Source organism: Phocoena phocoena, chromosome 1, assembly GCF_963924675.1.
Source record: "Phocoena phocoena chromosome 1, mPhoPho1.1, whole genome shotgun sequence".
NCBI classification, from domain to species: Eukaryota; Metazoa; Chordata; class Mammalia; order Artiodactyla; family Phocoenidae; genus Phocoena; species Phocoena phocoena.
In genome coordinates this window covers 54,031,806-54,055,745 of record NC_089219.1, presented here as the reverse complement: position 1 = coordinate 54,055,745, position 23,940 = coordinate 54,031,806, and positions in this window count along the sequence as shown.

Below are 23,940 nucleotides of genomic sequence, written 5' to 3'. Positions count from 1 at the left end.
CTCAGAAAATGAATTATTTGAGTGGGTGCATCGCCAATTTCAGGCCACTGGAATTCCAGTTATTACATAATACATAATTGAGTGAATAAGTGTGCTCATCTCTTCCTCACTTTTCTCCCCATCTTTCCGTTCTCAAATGTTTATTGAACCACCCATGATGTTTTAAGCACTGAACTAGGTTCTGGAAATAAAATGAAAGATAAGACACCATTATTCTGTGACACCATCATTCACCAGAATCTTTCGGTGGCTGGCCCTTGCTGTTAGGGTAGTTTAAACACACTCTGTCCCCCGCCCATCTCTCCAGCTGCATCTCTCCTCACTCCTTCTCATGCTTTAGTGCTGCAGTCATCTGGACCTTCCAGTTTCCCCACATGCCCCAAGGTCCTCTTCCTTCAGCACCTTCCCACTTGGTGTTTCCTAGCCCAGCTTCCCTCCATCACCCTCCTCCCTCCCAACAACCAGAGAATACACCTTGCCCCGCCTAACTCCTAAGAAACTTTACGGTTGCAGATTAAATTTCTTCTTCAGGGAAGCCTTCCCTGACTCCGCTGACTAGGTTTGGTCCCCATGTTTTTTTGCTTTCAGGGCATTCACCACAATTCAATCATCATCTGTGTAGTTACTGCAGTTACTTGTTTACTGCCTCCACCCCCTCTTCTTTGAACGCTAAACTTCAAGAGGGCAAGGACTGGTTCACCACTACCCCATGATTTCAACACAGTGCTTAGCATGTGGTGGAGAAGCCCCAACATTCCAGCAGGGGGAAAGCCGACTCCAAGTAGAGCCTGGGAAACCCCAAGGATAAACTTGATCCAATTTCACAGTTTTGTCTCTACATTAGAGTAATAGTCTCGTAAAAGGAAAAGATGATGATAATGATTAGACATGTACACACGTGTGCACGCACATACATATACATATCCACTTTCTTTTTTAAAATTTTTTTAGAACAGTTTTAGGTTCACAGCAAAATTGAGTGGAAAGTCCAGAAGGTTTCCATGTCCCCCAAAATGCACAGTCTCCTCCACCACAACTGATGAAGCTACACTGACACTTCTTTATCACCCGAAGTCCATAATTTACATTAGGGTTCCCTCTTGGTGTTGTACATTCTATAGCTTTTAACAAATGTATAACGACATGTATCTACCATTATAGTATCACACAGAACAGTTTCACTGCCTAAAAATCCTCTGTGCTCTACCGACTCACCTCTCCCTTCCCCCAACCCCGGCAACGACTAGTATCTTTTTATTGTCTCCACAGTTTTGCCTTTTCCAGAATATCATGTAGTTGGAATTATACACTATGTAGCTTTTTCAGATTGGCTTCTTTCACTTACTAATATGCATTTTAGGTTTGTCTGTCTCTTTTCGTGACCTGATAACTCATTTCTTTTTAGTGCTGAATAATATTCCATTGTCTGGATGTACTGCAGTTTATTTATCATTTACCGACTGAAGGACACCTTGGTTGCTTCCAGGTTCTGACAATTATGAATAAAGCCGCTATAAACAGTATAGGTTTTTGTGTGGACGTATATTTTCAACGTCTTTGGGTAAATACCAAGGAGTATAATTGCTAGATTGCACGATAAGAGTATGTTTAGTTTTGTAAGAAACTGCCCAACTCTCTTCCAAAGTGGCTGTACCGTTTCACTCTCCCACCAGCTAAGAATGAGAGTTCCTGTTGCTCCACATTTTCGCCACCATTTAGTGTTGTCAGCATTCTGGGTTTGGGCCATTCCAAAGGGTGTGTAGTGGTAACTCATTTTTGTTTTAAGTTGCATTTCCCTGAAGACATATGCTATGGAGCATCTTTTCATATACTTATTTACTATCTATATATCTTCCTTGGGGAGAGGTCTGTTAAGGTCTTTGGCTAATTTTTTAATCAGATTGTTTCCTTACTATGGAGTTTTAAGGGTCTTTTGTATACTTTGGATCACAGTTTTTAAATCTGTTATTAACAGAGTGTCTTTTGTAAGGATTTTCTCCCAGTCTGTGTGGTTTGTCACTTTTCTTTTAAATTAGAAATCATGACCTTATCTTGATAATAGTCTTATACTTTCTGGATTCTTACAGTCTTCTCTGGTTTTCCTATTCCAGAGCTAGGAAAAGATTTCAGAGCCTTTTTTCCCCCACGTGTTTCATGGCAGAGTTAACTTTTATAAGTTGTCAAGTCACAGGAAGTTTTATTTGTATTTTACATCCAGAGGACAAAACTCCAGGCTATTATTTTGGGCCAATAACACCTAAAGACAAGTTTCCAAAAATTCCTGAGATCATACATTGTAAGCAGCTTGCCTGTAATACAGCATTTAAACTGAATTAGTTTCACTTTAGCAATGAAATAAAACTATTCAACAACAAAAATAAAGCCTATTAAAGGGACACAAGAGCTCTCAGATATGCTGTCCCTTTACAAAACAGCAATTGCATTATTAAGAAAATAATTATTGAATAATTAGGATAGGATGCTAACTCAATGTCTTTGCCACCCAGCTTGGGGCCAGTCTCTTCTCAGTGTGTACAGAGGCAGTCCCATGTTCCAATCAGGTGATGCATTTTGGAAATATCGACCTTTAAGTGTAAATATTTTTTCCTGTGGTCTCTATCCTCTGTCAATCTTAGTGGGTTCTCAGTCTGGGCTGCAGAAGCACATAGATCTTTGACTTACTGTAGCTTAGCCACCTCCCCAGCCTCCCTTTTTATCCTGTTATTTTATTGCTGTATATTTTCAGTTTGTTTCCACAGGCTAGATTCTCAACCCAACTGTCTATGTCTTTCTTACATGAACTGCTTTAAAATAGAATATGATGAAATGAATGTTCTCTCTGGTGATAACCTTTCTAAGTTTCTGCTTCCTTCCAAGTAGAAAGCAGTAATAACTTCTACCTCAGGGCTGTTGTGAGGTTGAGTGAGATAATGTAGGCATTTAATGTTATTCCTGGCAAGTAGCAGGAGTTCCATAAATGTTGGTGGTGATAATAGTGATGATAATGAAGGTAGGCTCATGAGCCCTGTTTGTTTCAGCTGTGTACATTGATACCTGACCTTGGAGGAGCATTATTCAGTGTTCCCCAGTACACTCGGAGCTGCAAGAGGCATACAGCTGCTGACATGTGAATGACTTATGCAAGCTGGGTCTGTGGCATGACCCCATGATCCCCATCTAGGGCTTGTTTTTCTAAGTGAATCAAATTTACCAAGGAGCATCTCACCTAGACTGTCACAACGCAAACGAAAAGAGTGTACTCTGGGGTCAGTGAATCAAGAATTCAAAATTAGAACTGCCCTAGACTATCTGGGCTTATGACTTTAGTGCATGTTTTTATCTGAGGAGGCTTACTTTCCTCCCAGAGGACTCTTCTTTGTTAACTTTTATCTAATTACAGTGGTAATAATTCTCAGTCCTTGGAAATTACAGAAAGAAAAAAAAGAGAAAATTAACCTCATTCAAATCCTGACTGCCCAGAGATAAACGCTGTTGAGATTTTGATGACTTGATTTGTATATGCGTGTATATACGTGTGGAGAGAGACAGAGACAGAAACAGAGAGATTGATCGAGATTTGTTACCTTTCTGTTCTTTGACCCACTAATAGAACCTGGATTTTTTTTTTCATATCTTGGTTGGAGATTCCTTGATCTCAGAGAAAGGTGAAGCTGACTCCTGATGGAGAAGCAGGCCTGTGATCCAGTTGCAATGAAAAGGGAATTACATGGAAGTTTTGCCTCCTCCCAAAGGGGAAATTTTAAAAGAAGCATACTTTTTGTTACCAAATGAATATTTAGGGCCTCTGAGGTACTTCTTAGTAAGTGACATTTTCAAGACTATTGGTACACCATGATGTCTGGAGTAGGTTCATTATTTCTAAATGGTCTGTGCTCACTTACTTAACATATTTCTTTATAATCATTGATTTCTTTATTATTTATTCACTCCACAAACATGAAGGATATAATCTTTGTCCTCAAAAAGTCTAAAACCCAGTGCGGGAGACAAGGCAGAATGAAGGAAAATCCAACTTAAAGGCTCAACTCAAGTTCTGAGCGTGTGGATGGAGAAACAGAGAAGGTGGGAGCAATGGCACAATGGATGCTGGTGAAGGCAGTTGGGGCATTTGACCTAAAATCTTCTAAAATAATTTGAAATTGAAAGCAAAGTGTACGCTTTTCAGATTCTCACCACAGTCAGGGTGGCAGCTCTCCTTATGAAGAAGTTACTTTGTGCCAACTGTAAATACTGTCATATATCATCTCATTTAATCCTCCTGGTCTATGAGGTAGGTACGTGTGGGGCATCTGAGTCTCAGCAGGTGAAAATGATCAGTTGAAGTTCACACAGCAAGTGTTAACGATCTGTCCAAAGTCCCAAGGTGAAGAAGTGACCATGCTGGGTCACACCTCCATCTACTAGTCTCCAAAGCCTACATTCTGAAGGATCCCAGTTCACATTGGCAACTGAGTTCGCACTGGGAGGCTCGGGCCACATCACACGATTTCCTGAATTCCTCGCTGAGAGGTTGAGATTTGAGTATATCGGCAGTGTTTTGAAAAGGAGGGCTGAAAACCTCCCGACCTCCAGCTCAAACGGCCTGGCTGAGTGACTTTCTTTCTTTTTTGAATTTTCCTCCTAAATTTTATACCTCTATTTTTTGCCAGTTACAGAATCCGTGGAAGGAAAGAAAAAAGATTTGTAATGGTATCAGGTAGGATAAAGAGAGGGAGGGAGGAAGAAAACACTGATGCTAGAAGTAAGAACTAAGAAAGATTAGAAAAAGAAAATAACCATGGCAAGAGGCAGCATAACACCCCAAGGAACTCCTAGAAGATGCACAGTCCCCATACTCCGATAGCATTCATTCGCTTAGGCCCACATCCCCGAACCTAGAGAGAGTCCAGGGGAACAATTGAGCCATCCATTTAACATAACTTATTTAAACTCCTGGCCGGAATCCAGGCTTATAGCTCTGTACTCACAATGTGTACTCACAGAGCAGTGAAACTGCTCCACATCCAGGATACCAAAGCAACTGTTAATGGGAGTAATTAAGAGCCTTGGGGGTGATTTATACCTTGTGTTACTGTTCAAGTCGAAGTTACCAAAGACAACAATTATTAGTATCACAAGTGATCCTTAACCCAGGCAGGGAAGGCTGTGAAATCTAGCTCCAGCTCTTGCTTCCCCAGGTCTTAGTTCACAGAAAAAAAACCAAGAGTGATTCCCAGTCAAGAGAATTGGGAGACAGTGCCCACCGGGTTGGCTCAGCTTGGGAAATATGAAAATCTTCAGCCCCTTTAATGAAGATAAAATATTGACAGACCTCTGGAGGAGGAGGGGGTGACAGCACTCCAGTGCTGATTTTCCTGAGAAACACTTAAATTTACTGGCTGAATTTTAAAATGAAATCTTTAAAACTCCTGTTTCTATTAATATTACAAAAGTGGTTGTGGAGAGGAAGCGTTGTGTCAGTTGCAACGGCTGGTTGGTGCCGTAGGTGAAGAAGGACCCAAGTCCCGAAGCTTCATCTTCAAAAGGTCAAATGAAGCCAAGGAAGGATTCAGGTATACACATATATACATTCTTTTTTTCATACTCTTTTCCATCATGGTTTATCACAGGATATTGAATATTGTCCTCTGTGCTGTACAGTAGGACCTTGTAGTTTATCCATCCTGTATATAATAGCTTATATCTGCTCACCCCAACCTCCCACTCCATCCCTCCCCTCCCCCCTTCCCTTTGGCAACCACAAGTCTGTGCTCTATGTCTGTTAGTCTGTTTCTGTTTTGTAAATAAGTTCACTTGTGTTGTATTTTAGATTCCACACATAAGTGATATTATGCGGTATTTGTCTCTTTCTGACTTACTTCACTTAGTATGATCATCTCTATTTCCATCCATTTTGCTACAAATGGCATTATTTCATTCTTTTTTGTGGCTGAGTAATATTTCATTGTATATATGTACCACATCTTCTTTATCCATTCATCTGTCGATGGACATTTAGGTTGTTTCAATGTTTTGGCTATTGTGTGCTATGAACATAGTGGGTGCATATATATTTTTGAATTATAGTTTTGTCTGGATATTTGCCCAGGAGTGGGATTGCTGGATCATATGGCAACTCTAGTTTTAGTTTTCTTTTCTTTTTTTTGCAGTACGTGGGCCTCTCACTGTTGTGGCCCCTCTCGCCGCGGTGCACAGGCTCCAGATGCGCAGGCTCAGCGGCCATGGCTCACGGGCCCAGCCGCTCTGCAGCATGTGGGATCTTCCCGGACCGGGGCACGAACCCATGTTCCCTGCATTGGCAGGTGGACTCTCAACCACTGCGCCACCAGGGAAGCCCCTATTTTTAGTATTTTGAGGAACCTGCATACAGTTTTCCATAGTGGCTGCACCAGCTTACATTCCTTTCAACAGTGTAGGAGGGTTACCTTTTTAGAGATGGTAAGTTTTGAGTCCATTTCAAGGGCACATACTTCATTGAAGGCAGGAAAAGACGTCTGGCTGGCAAAAAGGATCATTTCAAGACCTTTATAGGCCTTAGACATTCTTACTTTTGAAGGCTCCACCCACATCATACCAAACACATTACAGTACAATACATCCATAATCACACACAATTTTTATTTGCCATACAAAATTTGAAAGGTCTTTTATATTAGTAAGTTTCCTAAGAATTATTTAATTTTCTTTGTGAGTTAAACTTATATGTAAAAAAGTGACAATCATTGACATGACTGAACCAGTTGACACAATGTTACATTTTGTAAACATTTAATTAAACATGTACTAATTTTTATTTTGCAATGATCCTTTTCTCCTTGCTTTTTAAAATTGTAGATTCACATGCAGTTTTAAGAAAGACTACAAAGGAATCACTGGCACAATTTGCCCAGATTCCTCCAACGGTAACATTCTGCAAAACTATAGTATGATATCACAACCAGGATATTGATGTTGATAATTGATACCACTGTTTTATTCAGATTTCCATTATACATGTACTCATTTGTGTGTGTGTGTATTAAGTCCTAAACAATTTTATCACTTGTGTACCTTCTGACACAGTTAAGATAATGAACAGTTCCAACATCAAAAGGATCCCTCATGTTGCCCTTTTGCAATGTTCTTTTAATATTTGGGGGAGAGTAAATTTTTAGGTCTTTCACGGACAGCCATATTTCCTAAGCACTGTGACTATAATGCCTAACAGATAACCTGCTATCAAAGTAGGGTTGTGGTCATGTGCATATGGGTGGATGTGATATAAGCAGATTCCAAAGGAATCAATTTCATAAACTTAATATAATACAGTCATAAAAGGTCCTGACCCTGAAATTGAACTGCCTGGGTTCAGTAATCCCAACACCAATATTTTGTAATAGTGTGACTTTGTACCAGTTACTTAAGCTCTCTGAAGTCTTAGTTTCCTCAAATGAAAAGGACAGATCATAATACCTAGCATGAGGTGGTCGCAAGTTTGAATGAGGTAATCTGCTTAGATCCAAGTGGGGCACGAAGTAGTTGCTCAGTGTGTTAGATAATATTTGTGTTAGATCTGCTTGGGGAAAGAGGTAAAAATAGAGGACTCAGAAGTGTCATAGGAGGGATTCAACAAGTCTGATGAAAATCAAAATGCAGGGCAGGAGAATTCTCAGCAAAGTTGTAAGGAAAAAAGAAAATTGGATACAGTCTGACAGCCCCAAAGAAGAGTATTGCTAGCTCCAAATAGCCCTCCCTCTGTGCATGGGAAGAACTGGCCTGACACTGGGACAAAGAGCACATTACAAACTTGCCCTGATGCTATTAAATCTCTGGGAGTGGGAGCACATCATCTTGTACCCTGAGAGAGCAGCTCAGGGTAAAGAAGGGGACCCTGCTGAAGTTCATATTAATGCTGCAGCAGGAACAGTTCTGAAGGGATCCCTCAATAAAACTGAAAACGGATGGGGCCATAGCCGGAGCTCATTTTGCAGACATGACGGGATTGGTAGAGTTTTAGGATTGCCAACAGTTTCTGAGTGAAATGCTGAAGTCTATTGAAACCTGATTAACAGCTACTCCGGGGGCTGAAATGAGCCACCTGACTGACTGGTGGAGAAAAACCCCTTTTTCCATCAGCCTGGTGCTCTATATCAGATGGGGCCTCGGAGAAGCTGAAAAATGAGTTAACAACTTTGAACCTGCTGTAAAACTCTTATCGAAGCATTTATGGAGCACCTTAGAAGGTGAATTTGCACAACCCTCTGTAGGTAATTCTATTGGTATGGTTTTACTCAATTGAATGAGTATTTATTAGATCTCTAGAAGACATGAGTTCGAGGCCTGACTCTGCCACCAATCAGCTGTGCCACCCGGAAATTCCCTCGCCTGTACGGACCTCAGTTTCCTTAACTGGAAAGTGAAAGGATTGCCTGAGATGACCACTGAGCCTCCTTCAAGCTCTGAGAATGGAATGATGTTGTAAATGCCATCCTCGGCACTGTGCTTGGCACCAAGGATGTCTCAGAGGACATCTAAGATACATCTAAATAAGATAATGGAAATTGCACATTTCAATTATCTTACTAGTAAATTAATGTGTTTACTGACAAATTAACGTGTCAAATACACAAGGTACAACTATTTGTTTAACCTCTTTTGGAGATAATGTTCTAGTCGAAATTGAAGCTTTTCATAAATGTGACACCTGAGAAAAATGACCCTGTGGGAGCTACAAAATGGCATTGTGAGATGTACAAAGGAATGTAAGACATGACCCCCTACCCTCAAGCCATTTTCTGACTCACTAGGAGGACAAAATATATACACCTGGGACAGAGAGCAGTCTAAGGCGTGAGTTCATTTAGTGTCAGATGAACATCCAGAGAATGAGGATGAGAGCTGTTCACCGATGGGAGAGTCGTCCTGGACCAGTGCTATCTGCGACCACCCTTGGAGGAGGAGGGGCTTGGCCTGGGCCCTGGGCAAGAGGTATTTTTAATATACTTTTAATTGTTCACTTCTGATTATGAAAATAATGCAGGTGTTTTAAAAGTCTTTATGTTGTAAATAATGGGAAACTCAACCTAAATTTACTTGAAGAATGAACAGAATTTATTTACTCGTATGTGATTAAAGTCTAGAGATAGGGTGTGTTTTGACCCAGAGAGTCAATAGTGTCACTATGGACAAGATTGCCTTCTTTCTCAGCTCTGCCTTCCAAGGTATCCACTTCATCCTAAGGCTTGTGGTTAAAGATGGCTGTCAATGCTCCTAAGACAGGTGCTTCCTCATTCACAGCAAGTGACAGAGTGCCCTCCATTGTCCCAGGATTCCAAGCAAAGGTCCAGACACTCACTCTGCTTGAAACGGCTCAGGTCATTTGCCCACCCTGAAACCACCCCTGGGGCCACCAGGACCCAAACAAGCTGACTGGACCTGTCTCAGTTACAAACTCTGCCCTGGGAATGGTGATAGGGGTAGGGAACACAGATCTGGTGTCTCTGGGCCACATGGATCCCCAAATGGAAATTAGGCACAGCTGGGATGGAGACAAGGCTGCTGCAATCATACGTGTCCTTTATAATATGTTAATGGTAGAAATTTTAGGAAGTGCAGAGAATTGAAAAGAAAAGAAAAATCTTGTATAACCCCAACACTCCGAGGTACTGAGCATTGATATTGTAACAGATTTCCTTCTAGTCTTTTTTCTGAAAGAGTTAACCCTGTGCTAAATATTCTACATGCATCATGTCATTTACCTTTAACATCACAACCCGAGAGGTAGGCATTATTATTATCTCCATTTTGCAGATGAAAAAAGCAGGCTTGAAGGAAGGAGTTATATAATTTGTTCAAGGTCACACATGCAGTACTCATTGAGTTTGTTTGAACTCAGCTTGTCTCTCTCTGGAACTCAAGGTTTTAATCATTATGTTATCTTCTTTCATATGGAATTGGTATCACAGCATATGTGTAGTTTTTGTTATGATTTTCTTCACTTACTGTTACATCATGAGCTGTTATAGTCCTTCAAGTGGTCATTTTAACTAGTGACTTAGATCAGGTTTCCTAGGATGCAGACACTGAGATGGAGGTTTGTGTGTAGGAAGTTTATTGGGGAGAACACCTTTGCGGGAGTGAGGGAAGCAGGATTGGCAGAAGGAGAAGATAAAAGCCACAGCCAATGCTATGGAGCTTCGCAGCTGGGATGGCCCTTCTGAGTTGTCCCATCTGGAGGTAAAGGGACTGGGCCTTTATACCCAGTAACCACCAGGAGGCGTATCATTGGGTGGGGCAGTTCTCTTGGGCTGAGGGCAATTCCTGGAGAGGGACTCAGCAGCTGCGACAAAAGGGGATCTACACGGAGCACCCCAGCATTTACTGGAGCAGGCAGCTTAGAGCGGAGAGAGCATTCTTAGGAAGATACGGGAATCATTTGATTTCTTCTATTTCTCCTTACAACTGCTAGATTTCAAATATTTCCTCTTCCCAAAAACTTAGGATGTGACTTCCTATTTCATACTAAAAAGAGGGCAGTGTGGTGGAGTAGGAAGTGCCCTAGCCATAGAGACAGGAGATCTGAGCATGAATCCTGGCTCCATCATTTACTAGCAGTGTGAACTTGAACATATGTTTTCAGCTCTCTACACCTCATTTTCATCAGCTGGAGCAGGGTTTGTCAACTTCAGCACTACCGACATTTGGGGCACAATAATTCTTTGTTTGGAGGGGGGACTTTCCATTGTAGCATCATAGGGTGTTTAGCAGCATTGCAGGCCCCTACTCACTGGAGGCCAGTAGCACCCCCCCATCCCAACCCCAGCTGTGACCATCAGAAATGTCCCTAGACATTGGCAAATATCTCCTGGGGTTGGGTGAAAACTCCCTTTATTTAAAAAAAAGTGTTCTGCCTATGTTTTCCACTAAGAGTTTGATGGTGTCTGGCCTTACATTTAGGTCTTTAATCCATTTTGAGTTTATTTTTGTGTACAGTGTTAGGGAGTGTTAAAATTTCATTATTTTACATGTAGCTGTCCAGTTTTCCCAGCACCACTTATTGAAGATGCTGTCTTTTCTCCACTGTATATTCTTGGCCTCCTTTATCAAAGATAAGGTGACCATATGTGTGTGGGTTTATCTCTGGGCTTTCTATCCTGTTCCATTGATCTATATTTCTGTTTTTGTGTCAGTAGCATATTGTCTTGATTACTGTAGCTTTGTAGTATAGTCTGAAGTCAGGGAGCCTGATTCCTCCAGCTCCATTTTTCTTTCTCAAGATTACTTTGGCTATTCGGAGTCTTTTGTGTTTCCATACAAATTGTGCAATTTTTTGTTCTAGTTCTGTGAAAAATGCCAGTGGTAGTTTGATGGGGATTGCATTGAATCTGTAGATTGCTTTGGGTAGTAGAGTTATTTTCACATGTTGATTCTTCCAATCCAAGAACATGTATATCTCTCCATCTATTTTTGTATCATCTTTAATTTCTTTCATCAGTGTCTTATAATTTTCTGCATACAGGTCTTTTGTCTCCTTAGGTAGGTTTATTCCTAGATATTTTATTCTTTTTGTTGCAATGGTAAATGGGAGTGTTTTCTTGATTTCACGTTCAGATTTTTCATCATTAGTGTATAGGAATGCCAGAGAATTCTGTGCATTAATTTTGTATCCTGCTACTTTACCAAATTCAGTGATTAGCTCTAGTAATTTTCTAGTAGCATCTTTACGATTCTCTATGTATACTATCATGTCATCTGCAAGCAGTGACAGCTTTACTTCTTCTTTTCCGATTTGGATTCCTTTTATTTCTTTTTTGTCTCTGATTGCTGTGGCTAAAACTTCCGAAACTATGTTGAATAATAGTGGTGAGAGTGGGCCACCTTGTCTTGTTCCTGATCTTAGTGGAAATGGTTTCAGTTTTTCACCATTGAGGACGATGTTGGCTGTGGCTTTGTCATATATGGCCTTTATTATGTTGGGGTAAGTTCCCTCTATTCCTACTTTCTGCAGGGTTTTTATCATAAATGGGTGTTGAATTTTGTCAAAAGCTTTCTCTGCATCTATTGAGATGATCGTATGGTTTTTCTCCTTCAGTTTGTTAACATGGTGTATCACGTTGATTGATTTGCCTATATTGAAGAATCCTTGCATTCCTGGGATAAACCTCACTTGATCATAGTGTATGATCCTTTTAATGTGCTGTTGGATTCTGTTTGCTAGTATTTTGTTGAGGATTTTTGCATCTATGTTCATCAGTGATATTGGCCTGTAGTTTCTTTGTGACATCTTTGTCTGGTTTTGGTATCACAGTGATGGTGGCCTTGTAGAATGCGATTGGGAGTGTTCCTCCCTCTGCTATATTTTGGATGAGTTTGAGAAGGATAGATGTTAGCTCTTCTCTAAATGTTTGATAGTATTCACCTGTGAAGCCCTCTGGTCCTGGGCTTTTGTTTGTTGGAAGATTTTTAACCACAGTTTCAATTTCAGTGATTGTGATTGGTATGTTCATATTTTCTGTTTCTTCCTGGTTCAGTCTCAGAAGGTTGTGCATTTCTAAGCATTTGTCCATTTCTTCCAGGTTGTCCATTTTATTGGCATATAGTTGCTTGTAGTAATCTCTCATGATCCTTTGTATTTCTGCAGTGTCAGTTGTTACTTCTCCTTTTTCATTTCTAATTCTATTGATTTGAGTCTTCTCCCTTTTTTTCTTGATGAGTCTGGCTAATGGTTTATCAATTTTGTTTATCTTCTCAAAGAACCAGCTTTTAGTTTTATTGATCTTTGCTATTGTTGCCTTCATTTCTTTTTCATTTATTTCTGATCTGATCTTTATGATTTCTTTCCTTCTGCCAACTTTGGTTTTTTTTTTTTATTATTATTCTTTCTCTTATTGCTTTAGGTGTAAGGTTAGGTTATTTATTTGAGATGTTTCTTGTTCCTTAAGGTAGGATTGCATTGTTATAAGCTTCCCTCTTAGAACTGCTTTTGCTGCATTCCATAGGTTTGGGGTCGATGTGTTTTCATTGTCATTTGTTTCTAGGTATTTTTTGATTTCCTCTTTGATTTCTTCAAAGATCTCTTGGTTATTAAGTAGTGTGTTGTTTAGCCTCCATGTGTTTGTATATCTTACAGATTTTTTCCTGTATTTGATATCTAGTCTCATAGCGTTGTGGTTGCAAAAGATACTTGATGCGATTTCAATTTTCTTAAATTTACCAAGGCTTGAATTGTGACCCAAGATATGATCTATCCTGGAGAATGTTCCATGAGCACTTGAGAAGAATGTGTATTCTGTTGTTTTTGGATGGAATGTCCTATAAATATCAATTGAGTCCATCTTGTTTAATGTATCATTTAAAGCTTGTGTTTCCTTATTTATTTTCATTTTGGATGATCTGTCCATTGGTAAAAGTGGGGTGTTAAGTCCCCTACTATGGTTGTGTTATTGTTGATTTCACCTCTTATGGCTGTTAGTATTTGCCTTATGTATTGAGGTGCTCCTATGTTGGGTGCATAAATATTTACAATTATATCTTCTTCTTGGATTGATCCCTTGATCATTATGTAGTGTCCTTCCTTGTCTCTTGTATTAGTCTTTGTTTTAAAGTCTATTTTGTCTGATATGAGAATTGCTACTCCAGCTTTCTTTTGATTTCTATTTGCATGGAATATCTTTTTCCATCCCCTCACTTTCAGTCTGTATGTGTCCCTAGGTCTGAAGTGTGTGTCTTGTAGACAGCATATATATGGGTCTTGTGTTTGTATCCATTCAGTCAGTCTATGTCTTTTGGTTGGAGCACTTAATCCATTTACATTTAAGGTAATGATCGATATGTATGTTCCTATTACCATTTTCTTAATTGTTTTGGGTTTATTATTGTAGGTCTTTTCCTTCTCTTGCGTTTCCTGCCTAGAGAAGTTCCTTTGTTGTAAAGCCGCTTTGGTGGTGCTGATTTCTCTTAGCTTTTGCTTGTCTGTATAGCTTTTAATTTCTCCATCAAATGTGAATGAGATCCTTGCTGGGTAGAGTAATCTTGGTTGTAGGTTTTTCCCTTTCATCACTTTAAATATGTCCTGCCACTCCCTTCTGGCTTGCAGAGTTTCTGTTGAAAGATCAGCTGTTAACCTTATGGGGATTCTCTTATGTGTTATTTGTTGTTTTTCCCATGCTGCTTTTAATATTTTTTCTTTGTTTTAACTTTTGATAGTTAGATTAATATGTGTCTTGGGGTGTTTCTCCTTGGATTTATCCTGTATGGGACTCTCTGTGCTTTCAGGACTTGGTTAACTATTTCCTTTCCCATATTAGGGAAGTTTTCAACTATAATCCTTCAAATATTTTCTCAGTCCCTTTCTTTTCCCCTTCTTCCTCTGAGACCTCTATAACTCGAATGTTGGTGCATTTAATGTTTTCCCAGAGGTCTCTGAGACTGTCCTCAATTCTTTTCATTCCTTTTTCTTTATTGTGCTCTGCAGTAGTTATTTCCACTATTTTCTCTTCCATGTCACTTATCCGTTCTCCTGCCTCAGTTATTCTGCTATTGATTCCTTCTAGAGAATTTTTAATTTCATTTATTGTGTTGTTCATCATTGTTTGTTTGCTCTTTAGTTGTTTTAGGTCCTTGTTAAACGTTTCTTTTATTTTCTCCATTCTATTTCCAAGATTTTGGATCATCTTTACTATCATTATTCTGAATTCTTTTTCAGGTAGACTGCCTATTTCCTCTTCATTTGTTAGGTCTGGTGGATTTTTGCCTTGCTCCTTCATCTGCTGTGTGTTTCTCTGTCTTCTCATTTTGCTTAACTTATTGTGTTTGGTGTCTCCTTTTCTCAGGCTGCATGTTCATAGTTTCCGTTGTTTTTGGTGTCTGTCCCCAGTGGCTAAAGTTGGTTCAGTGGGTTGTGTAAGCTTCCTGGTGGAGAGGACTAGTGCCTGTGTTCTGGTGGATGAGGCTGGATCTTGTCTTTCTCGTGGGCAGGTCCAAGTCTGTTGGTGTGTTTTGGGGTGTCTGTGGCCTTATTATGATTTTAGACAGCCTCTGTGCTAATGGATGGGGTTGTGTTCCTGTCTTGCTAGTTGTTTGGCATAGGGTGTCCTGCACTGTAGCTTGCTGGTCATTGAGTGGAGCTGGGTCTTGGCATTGAGATGGAGATCTCTGGGAGATTTTCGCCGTTTGATATTACATGGAGCTGGGAGGTCTCTTGTGGACTAGTGTCTTGAACTTGGCTCTCCCACCTCAGTGGCACAGCCCTGACGCCTGGCTGGAGCACCAAGAGCCTGTCCTCCACACGGCTCAGAATAAAAGGGAGAAAAGAAAGAAAGAATAAGATAAAATAAAATAAAGTAAAATAAAGTTATTAAAAATAAAAAATTATTAAGAAAAATAATTTTAAGTAATTAAAAAAAAAAAAGGACAGACAGAACCCTAGGAAAAATGGTAAAAGCAAAGCTATACAGACAAAATCACACACAGAAGCATACACGTACAGGCTCACAAAAAGAGAAAAAGGGAAAAATTACATATATATATCATTGCTCTCAAAGTCAACCTCCTCAATTTGGGATGATTCGTTGTCTATTCAGATATTCCACCGATGCAGAGTACATCAAGTTGATTGTGGAGACTTAATCCAATGTTCCTGAGGCTGCTGGGAGAAATTTCCCTTTCTCTTCTTTGTTTGCACAGCTCCCGGGGTTCAGCTTTGGATTTGGACCCGCCTCTGCGTGTAGGTCGCCCGAGGGCGTCTGTTCTTCGCTCAGACAGGACGGGGTTAAAGGAGCAGCTGATTCGGGGGCTCTGGCTCACTCAGGCCGGGGGGAGGGAGGGGCAAGGAGTGCGGGGCGAGCCTGCAGCGGCAGAGGTCAGCGTGACGTTGCAGCAGCCTGAGGCCCGCCGTGCATTCTCCCAGGGAAGTTGTCCCTGGATCCCGGGACCCTGGCAGTGGCGGGCTGCACAGGTTCCCCGGAAGGGGAGTGTGGATAGTGATCTGTGCTCGCACACAGGCTTCTTGGTGGCAGCAGCAGCAGCCTTAGCGTCTCACGCCCGTCTCTGGGGTCCGCGCTGTTAGCAGCCACTTGCGCCAGTCTCTGGAGCTCCTTTAAGCGGCGCTCTTAATCACCTCTCCTCGCGCACCAGGAAACAAAGAGGGAAGAAAAAGTCTCTTGTCTCTTAGGCAGCTCCGGACTTTTCCCTGGACTCCCTCCCGGCTAGCCGTGGCGCACTAACCCCTTCGGGCTGTGTTCAAGCCGCCAACCCCAGTCCTCTTCCTGTGATCTGACCGAAGCCCGAGCCTCAGCTCCCAGCCCCCGCCCGTCCCGGCTGGTGAGCAGACAAGCCTCTTGGGCTGGTGAGTGCTGGTCGGCCCTGTTCCTCTGTGCGGGAATCTTCCCGCTTTGTCCTCCACACCCTTGTTGCTGTGCTCTCCTCTGTGGCTCCGAAGCTTCCCCGCTCCGCCACCCACAGTCTCCGCCCGCGAATGGGCTTCCTAGTGTGTGGAAACATTTCTTCCTTCACGGCTCCCTCCCACTGGTGCAGGTCCCGTCCCTATCCTTTTGTCTCTGTTTATTCTTTTTTCTTTGCCCTATCTAGGTACGTGGGGAGTTTCTTGTCTTTTGGGAGGTCTAAGGTCTTCTGCCAGCGTTCAGTAGGTGTTCTGTAGGAGTTGTTCCACGTGTAGATGTATTTCTCATGTACCTGTGGGGAGGAAGGTGATCTCTGCATCTTACTCTTCCGCCATCTTGAAGCTCCTCCGATCTATATCCATTCTTTTTCAGATTCTTTTCCCATATAGGTTATTACAGAATATTGAGTAGAATTCCCTGTGCTATACAGTAGGTCCTTGTTGATTATCTATTTTATATATAGTAGTGTATATATGTTTATCCCAATCTCCTAATTTATCACTTCCCCCCACCTTTCCCCTTTGGTAACCATGTTTGATTTCTAGATCCATGAGTCTGTTTCTGTTTTGTAAATAAGTTCATTTGTATCATTATTTTAGATTCCATATATAAGTGATATCATATGATATTTGTCTCTCTCTGTCTGACTTACTTATATGATAATCTCTAGGTCCATCCATGTTCTGCAAATGGCATTATTTCGTTCTTTTTTATGGCTGAGTAATATTCCATTGTATATATATTCCACATCTTCTTTATCCATTCATCTGTCAATGGAAACTTAGGTTATTTCCATGTCTTGGCTATTGTAAATGGTGCTGCTATGAACATTGGGGTGTATGTATCTTTTCTAATTCTGGTTTTCTCTGGATATATGCCCAGGAGTGGCCTTGCTGGATCGTATGGCAACTCTATATTTAGTTTTTTAAGGGACCTCCATACTGTTCTCCATAGTGGCTGCATCAATTTGCATTCCCACCAACAGTGTAGGAGGGTTCCCTTTTCTCCACACCCTCTCCAGCATTTGTTTGTATATTTTTTTGATGAAAACTCCCCTTATTGAGAGACATTATCTGGAGTCTCAATGCTGTCTTCCTCGTAGAAGTGTTGGGAGAGTTAAACAAGATCACTGTGAATGTTTAAATCCCAAACCATCAGTTACACGTATCCATGTCTCTCCAACCCTGTCCATTGTCCCCTTCACTGCCCCTATATCAGGGTTGGCAGGAGCCACTTTGAGCCTAATCCATCATGCTTGGGCCATTATTATTCACTTGCTTATGTCTTGGTTCTTGGGCTGTTTTGTGAAGGTTTTCAAGGAGGTAGGGGGAATAGAAAGACCATGGGTCCTGGATGGGGCCCCTCAGGTCCATCATTTCCCAGCTGTGAGGTTGTTGACGAGCAATGTCACTCTCTAGGCTTCACCTTCCTCATAGTGTGCTGGGAGAATCATCTGACATACTCCCTGTGAAGTACCTGGCGTGTGGTAGGCTCTTCACTTTTCTAGTCTTCCCAGTTGTACTGTCAACTCTTTGAGGGAAACCCTATTATTTCCTGCCTTTGTGCATGCACTCCAGTGCCCAGGATAGGGGCTCAATGAACTTGGCTTCGTGAAGAGCGAATGGAGAGCAGGAGGTGGAACAGCTCCTTCAGCTGTCTCAGCCAGTCGGGAACATCTTTCCGCCACCCCCAGAAAGTCAAGTACTGAGTCATGGAGAGTCAGACAGCCTGAGAACCTCTCCTGGTCTCCACACTTCCTATCTCTTTGATCTCAGGAATGTTACTTAAATTCCTCTGGGGCTCTGTTTTCCTCAGTTATAAAATGGCAATAGTAATAGTATTCTGTATTAGTTTCCTAGGGCTACTGTCACAAAGTATCACACACTGAGTGGCTTAACCAACAGAAATTTATCGTCCCACAGTTCTGGAGGCTAGAATTCCAGGTCAAGGTGTAGACAGTGTTGGTTCCTTCTGAGGGCTGTGAGGGAAACGTCCATGCCTCTCTCCTGGCTTCTGGTGGTTGATTGGCACTCTTTGGCATTTCTCAGCTTGCATCATCCCAGTCTTCATCTTCACATGGTGTTCTCCCTGTTTGTATGTCTATGTCCAAATTTCCCCTTTCAATAAGGGGAACAGACATATTGAGTTAGGGGTCTACCCTACTCCAGTATGGCTTCATCTTAATGTAACTAATTACATCTGCAATGACCTGTTTCCAAATAAGGACTAGGCACGATTTCAGCAAATGACTTTTGGAGAGAACACAGTTCAACCCATAATACCGCCCCATGAGGTTATACTGAATATTCAATGTAAAATGCTACACGTAAAATACAAAGGCATCTGGCCCACTGTAAACACTCAACACACGTTAACTACTGTTATTATTATTGTTATTCATCAAACTTATAATGGGTGCCTTCTATGTGCCAGGCAGTATGCTGGGTGTAGAGACACTAAGGTGAATCAGGTAAGGTTTCTGACCCAAAGGATGCCCAGTCTAATGGAACCACAGACATAAATAAGGAATTACAATCCTGAGGGTCTTCACAGCTAGACCAGTTTCCTAGCTCACTAAGCCATTTGTACATCTAGTGGTATCTGGGGTCAAAATAAATATCTTGGGTGCCATCAGAGAATAAAGAAAGTTCATTGTTCAGAGGAAAGAAGTTTTCTCTTTTTATTGGCTTCTTTATATCTTTTGGGGAAGAAAATTTCCAAGTGTCATGGTCAAACACTACTCCAATTTCTTGTGCAAAGTTTAAGGTGACCTTTACCCTTCCTAATATATCATTTTGATGAAGCCAAAATATTTTGAGATCCTCAAGACTGGCAGAAAGATAACTTGAGAAACGGGTCCCAGATTGGTAACTGAAGATAAGTTGGAGGGCAGTTCCTTCCTCAAGTGTTGCCGTATATCTTACTTCATTGCATGTTGATAGTGTATTAAAATTGAAATAAAAATAAAATATTATCTGTGCCATTAAACCTGACCAATTCTCACTTCACTAATCTCCAGACCCTGATTCTTGCTGAAAGATGGACCGTCTTAACCCACTCTTGGCAAAGATGTACAACAGAGAAGAGTTCTAAGAGGGGGAACCTTTATATTTTTGAAAAAAAAATATCCTGTCATCATTTAATATTTACGGAGCATGCACGCCGTGTGAAGCTCTCCATCACACGATGTCTTTGATGCACAATGTCAGAGAAGACACTGGTGACAGGGGAGACGTTAAATAGATTGGAGACTTCATGAGGACAGAGTTTTGGGGGGCAGCTCAGGCGGGACCTGGGTAATGGATGCCGTCCGCACACCCGAAGGGTCGACCCTTGGGAAGCATGGTCCCTAACCACAGACTTTCTGCCTTTGACCGACCAGCCTGGCAGCCCTCCATCCAGAGCTGCTCACTGAAGAGGGTCCAAAGGTAATGGGGGAGTCTGATGGGGGAAGGGCAACAGGACCCAAGAGTGAATGCCACTCCTAGATTGTGTAGTGTGCCATGATGGGTACAAGGGCAGCGGTCCACCTGGTGCCCTGCTCACCAAGCCGGCCCAAGTGGGTACCTCCCGCTCCCGCTTGGAGGAAGGGGACACAGCTTCCAAATTCACCCAAAGCACCTTATGGGCTGGTGGTGCCCTAGGGCAGAGGAGTAAGCTGTGACCTGGAACCAAAAAAGCTACATTACAGTCTTAATTCTGCCACTCACTCATAACATAACTTTCCAAATCATGTCATTTCTCTGAGCCTCAGTTTCCTCCTCTATAAAATGGAGATAGTAAAGTCTGCCCTGCCTGCCTCACAGGGTTGAGTTGAAAGTCAGTATTTAAAATTGGATGAGCAGAAATCCCCTTTCCTTTCTCCAGGGCACCTAGGGTCTTTATCTCATTGTTGTCCCATCATGATACCTGCCCCTGAAAAGGGATGGAGGGAACACGGTTCTGATCTCTCTTCTCCAGAGCCTCCTCAGGGGTTGTTGCTGTGGGTGTGGTGTCCTCTCCGTGACCATGTCCTTCATTCTGTCCCGCCTCCCTGACCCCAGCTTGCACCTTGGATTGGACAGTGATTTCACTCAGAGGCTCACCATGCATCTTAATGGGCAGGATACACCCATTTTACACGTTAACCATGCACTGTTCATTGATTAGTCTAGCAGTTTGCGCTGGAAACCCAGGAAGGGTGCTGAGGCCCCACCATCCTGAACCATGGCCACCCTGCTGCCCTGTGGACCAGCCAGTCTCGAGGTCCCAGCCCTGCAGCTGCCTGTGTGTGGACGAGACAGAAGCAGCTCCAGCCACACTGGGCTGGACGAGACAGGTCTAGGTGCACATCTGCTGGGAGTTCCTGACCTTTCTGTGCCCAGGGAGGTTCTGATGATGTGTGAGTCACTGTAGATGACCCCGATGATTGCTGTGGTCAGTGGTGGGAAGCACACAGGAGGGCTGGAGGGATGGGCAGACGACACATGAGAAGTTCCCCAGCCAGAGGAGACAGGCAAGCGCATTCTGAGCAGAAGCAGCAGTGTGTGCAAAGAGGCAGAGAATGGGAAGGGACGTGGCATGTTCCTTGCAGCAGGGTGGGTGGTGCAGTTACGGGAGTGCCGGGAGACGGGGCGCAGAGATCAAGCCAGCCTGGGAAGAGCCCGGGATGCCGTGCTACGGAGCCTGAACTCAAACTGCAGGTGCTGAGGAAGGATCTTGGGCTTCTTCCAGCTGAAAAAAGACAAGATCAGAGTTTTGTTTCCAAAAGACCATTCTGGTGGCAGTGTGGAGGGTAAAATTAGGGCAAGGGGAGGGGAGAACCTGGAAATAGAGACAGGAGGCTGTTGCATTAGTTCAGTAAAGAGATGCTAAGAGCTCAAGTCAAGTACAGCAGGGGGACGGCAGAGTAGGAATGGAGTGGGGCTCTGCCCAGAAGCGGTCCAGAGTAGTGGTTAAGAACGTGGCTCCAGAGCCAGGCTGCCTGGGCCTGAATCTGCTGTTCACCAGCCTTGTGGACAATACGTTCCTTCTCGTGCCTCGGTATCTCCACATGTGAGGATGTTAATGTTAACTCCATCTCATATGATGTTAGAAGCCTTCAGAACACAGTTCCTGGCACAGACTCAAGCACTTTAAAAATGTTAGTTCTTAGGAGGAGACAAAATTGGCAGAGTTTGGCTCCTGGTTAGAAGTGGGGAAAGAGAGGCTCCCAGTGCTTCCAATACCAATTCTAGCCCCTCCCCTCACGCCCTCCTTTAGCTCCTGGGTGGATGCAGGCTACTGTACTGGTCAGGAGCTTACCTTCTGGAGTCAGGTTCACCTGCTCTCTATCTAACCTTGGGCAAGTTCCTTAATCCCCGGTCTTAGTCTCCACATCTGTAAAATGGGAGAAATACTAATACCTACCTCAAAAGACTCTTTGTGGATTAAATGGGATAATATGAGTAATAACCAGCACACTGTGAGGGTTCAAAAAGACTATAATTCTTATTTGTATTATTACTCATCAAAGTAGGAAGTACAGGGGGGAAGTGGTGTTGGATGACAAGGGAGGGAAATACTCTTTGGCATAATTTACGCAGGAGGCAGCCAGAACTGGGGAGGGGAGCTCAGCTGAGATGGAGGAGGGCACCCTTGTATGAGGAAGAGTAAAAATGTTAAGCTTCCAGTGAAGGTCTGATCACCCTGTCCCTTGATGTGATTGAGGCATATTTAGGAGAAAGAAGAATTCACAGGAAAGGGAAAATCAGGGAAGTGGCTTTATTCTGGCATAGCTGGGTCAAAATGTAAATCAAAATATTTATACTTATATCAAAATACAAATCACAGCTGGGTCAGAATATAAATTTTAAATATTTCTGGTGGAAATTTTTCTCAAATGTCACGTACGTCTCTACCACTTGACATTTAGCACATTTCTTTACTTATTCTTTCAACATATATTTATTGAGGGCTTAATACTAAGTTCTGTGCTAGCACTTTGGGAAACACAGGTATAAAATAGAAAAAGCCTCTGCCTTCCAGAAGCTTACTTCTAATTTTCAGTATCATTAACTTTGGATAGAAAACATGCTTATATTTACACTTTTGGGTACTTTTGGGTACTTTATTGTCTATCTCCTTAAATTAAAATTCTCAAGTGGGATTCTTTCCTGAAAGAGGATATACTTTAAACACTTTTGTTGTAGATTGACAAATGGAAAAGTAGACTTTAATTTTTTTAATTATGTAAAACTTCCAGAAAACTACAGATAATATACATGTACCCATTACCCAGACTGAACAAATCTTAAAAGTTTGCCATATTTTCTTGAGATTTTTTTTAAGTAAAAAAAGTTGATACAACTGTAACTTTCTTTGTTAACCTGCATATAAAACTATATATTTTTTAAAGCAGAACGTAAAGTTATTCAGCGTTGTTCTTCTCCTGACAAGGTTTTAGCAACTTTCCAACCGATTGAACTTCTCTCATTTCCTTTATCATTTATTATTATGTAGAGATTTTATTTCACTTTTATATAATAGTTTAGACTTCTGAAAAGTTAATTAATTAAATGTCTAATTTGTCTACTCCCTGCTGTTTCTTGCTTCCCACTCCTTTTGGATTTACTTTTCAGTGGGTCGATAGATGGTAAACTTTCTCAGAATTTCATGACTAAGATGTTTTTATTTCATACTCACTTTTGAAGGATGGTTTAGCAAGGTATAAGATTCTAGATTCACCTCTTTTTTTTTCTCCCTTTAGCACTTTGAAGGTATTATTCCATTATGTTGCCATAGAGAAATCTGCTGTCAGCTTAGCTGTCATTGTTTGGAAAATAATCAGTCTCTTCTCTCTGGTAAATTTTAGACTATTTAAAAAAATGTTTTGGTTCTGTCGTTTCTTTATCATGAGTCTAGATGTAATACTTCAAGTGCACTTTTAATCTGAGTGGGCAAGTCAAATGCAATCAAATTCCATTTCATTATTTGCAAGCACTTCATAGAGTTGCTGTGAGAATTACATGAGATGATGAACTTGAAATACTTTGCAAATTTTGTAACAATGTGCCAATGGCATCTAATTTAGAATTTAGGATTTGGGAAAAACGTTATCGTTATTATTTGAGGAAGATACTTCAGAGAGAACAACCAGGTATTTCTCACCAATGAACAATATATTGGTTAAATGAATAATTAGATTTGGGGGCATATAATATGCACCAATCACTGGGAGTCTGATCCTCTATGGCAAATTTGGGGTCTTATCTATGTCATGTTCTAGGCACTCCAGAAATGGGTTCTGTCTGGTTGGGACTTTCCCTTTGGATTTGATGCTTTGTTTTCCCAGTCACACCCTTGTCCCCCCTCAGTTATGATTTGGAGTCTTTTCCGGTAAATATCCCTCCATTCAACCCAGCCCTACGGCCTCTGATCTCAGCTCTGCCTAGTTCTCAAACTGCACATTAACAGAGAAAATGTGACAGTAATTTGGGGAGGAAGAATAAAAATATATTAATGAGCTGTTAAATGGTGTGAATGGATGCAAAAGGTAAAAACTCAGGATGGAAACAAAATA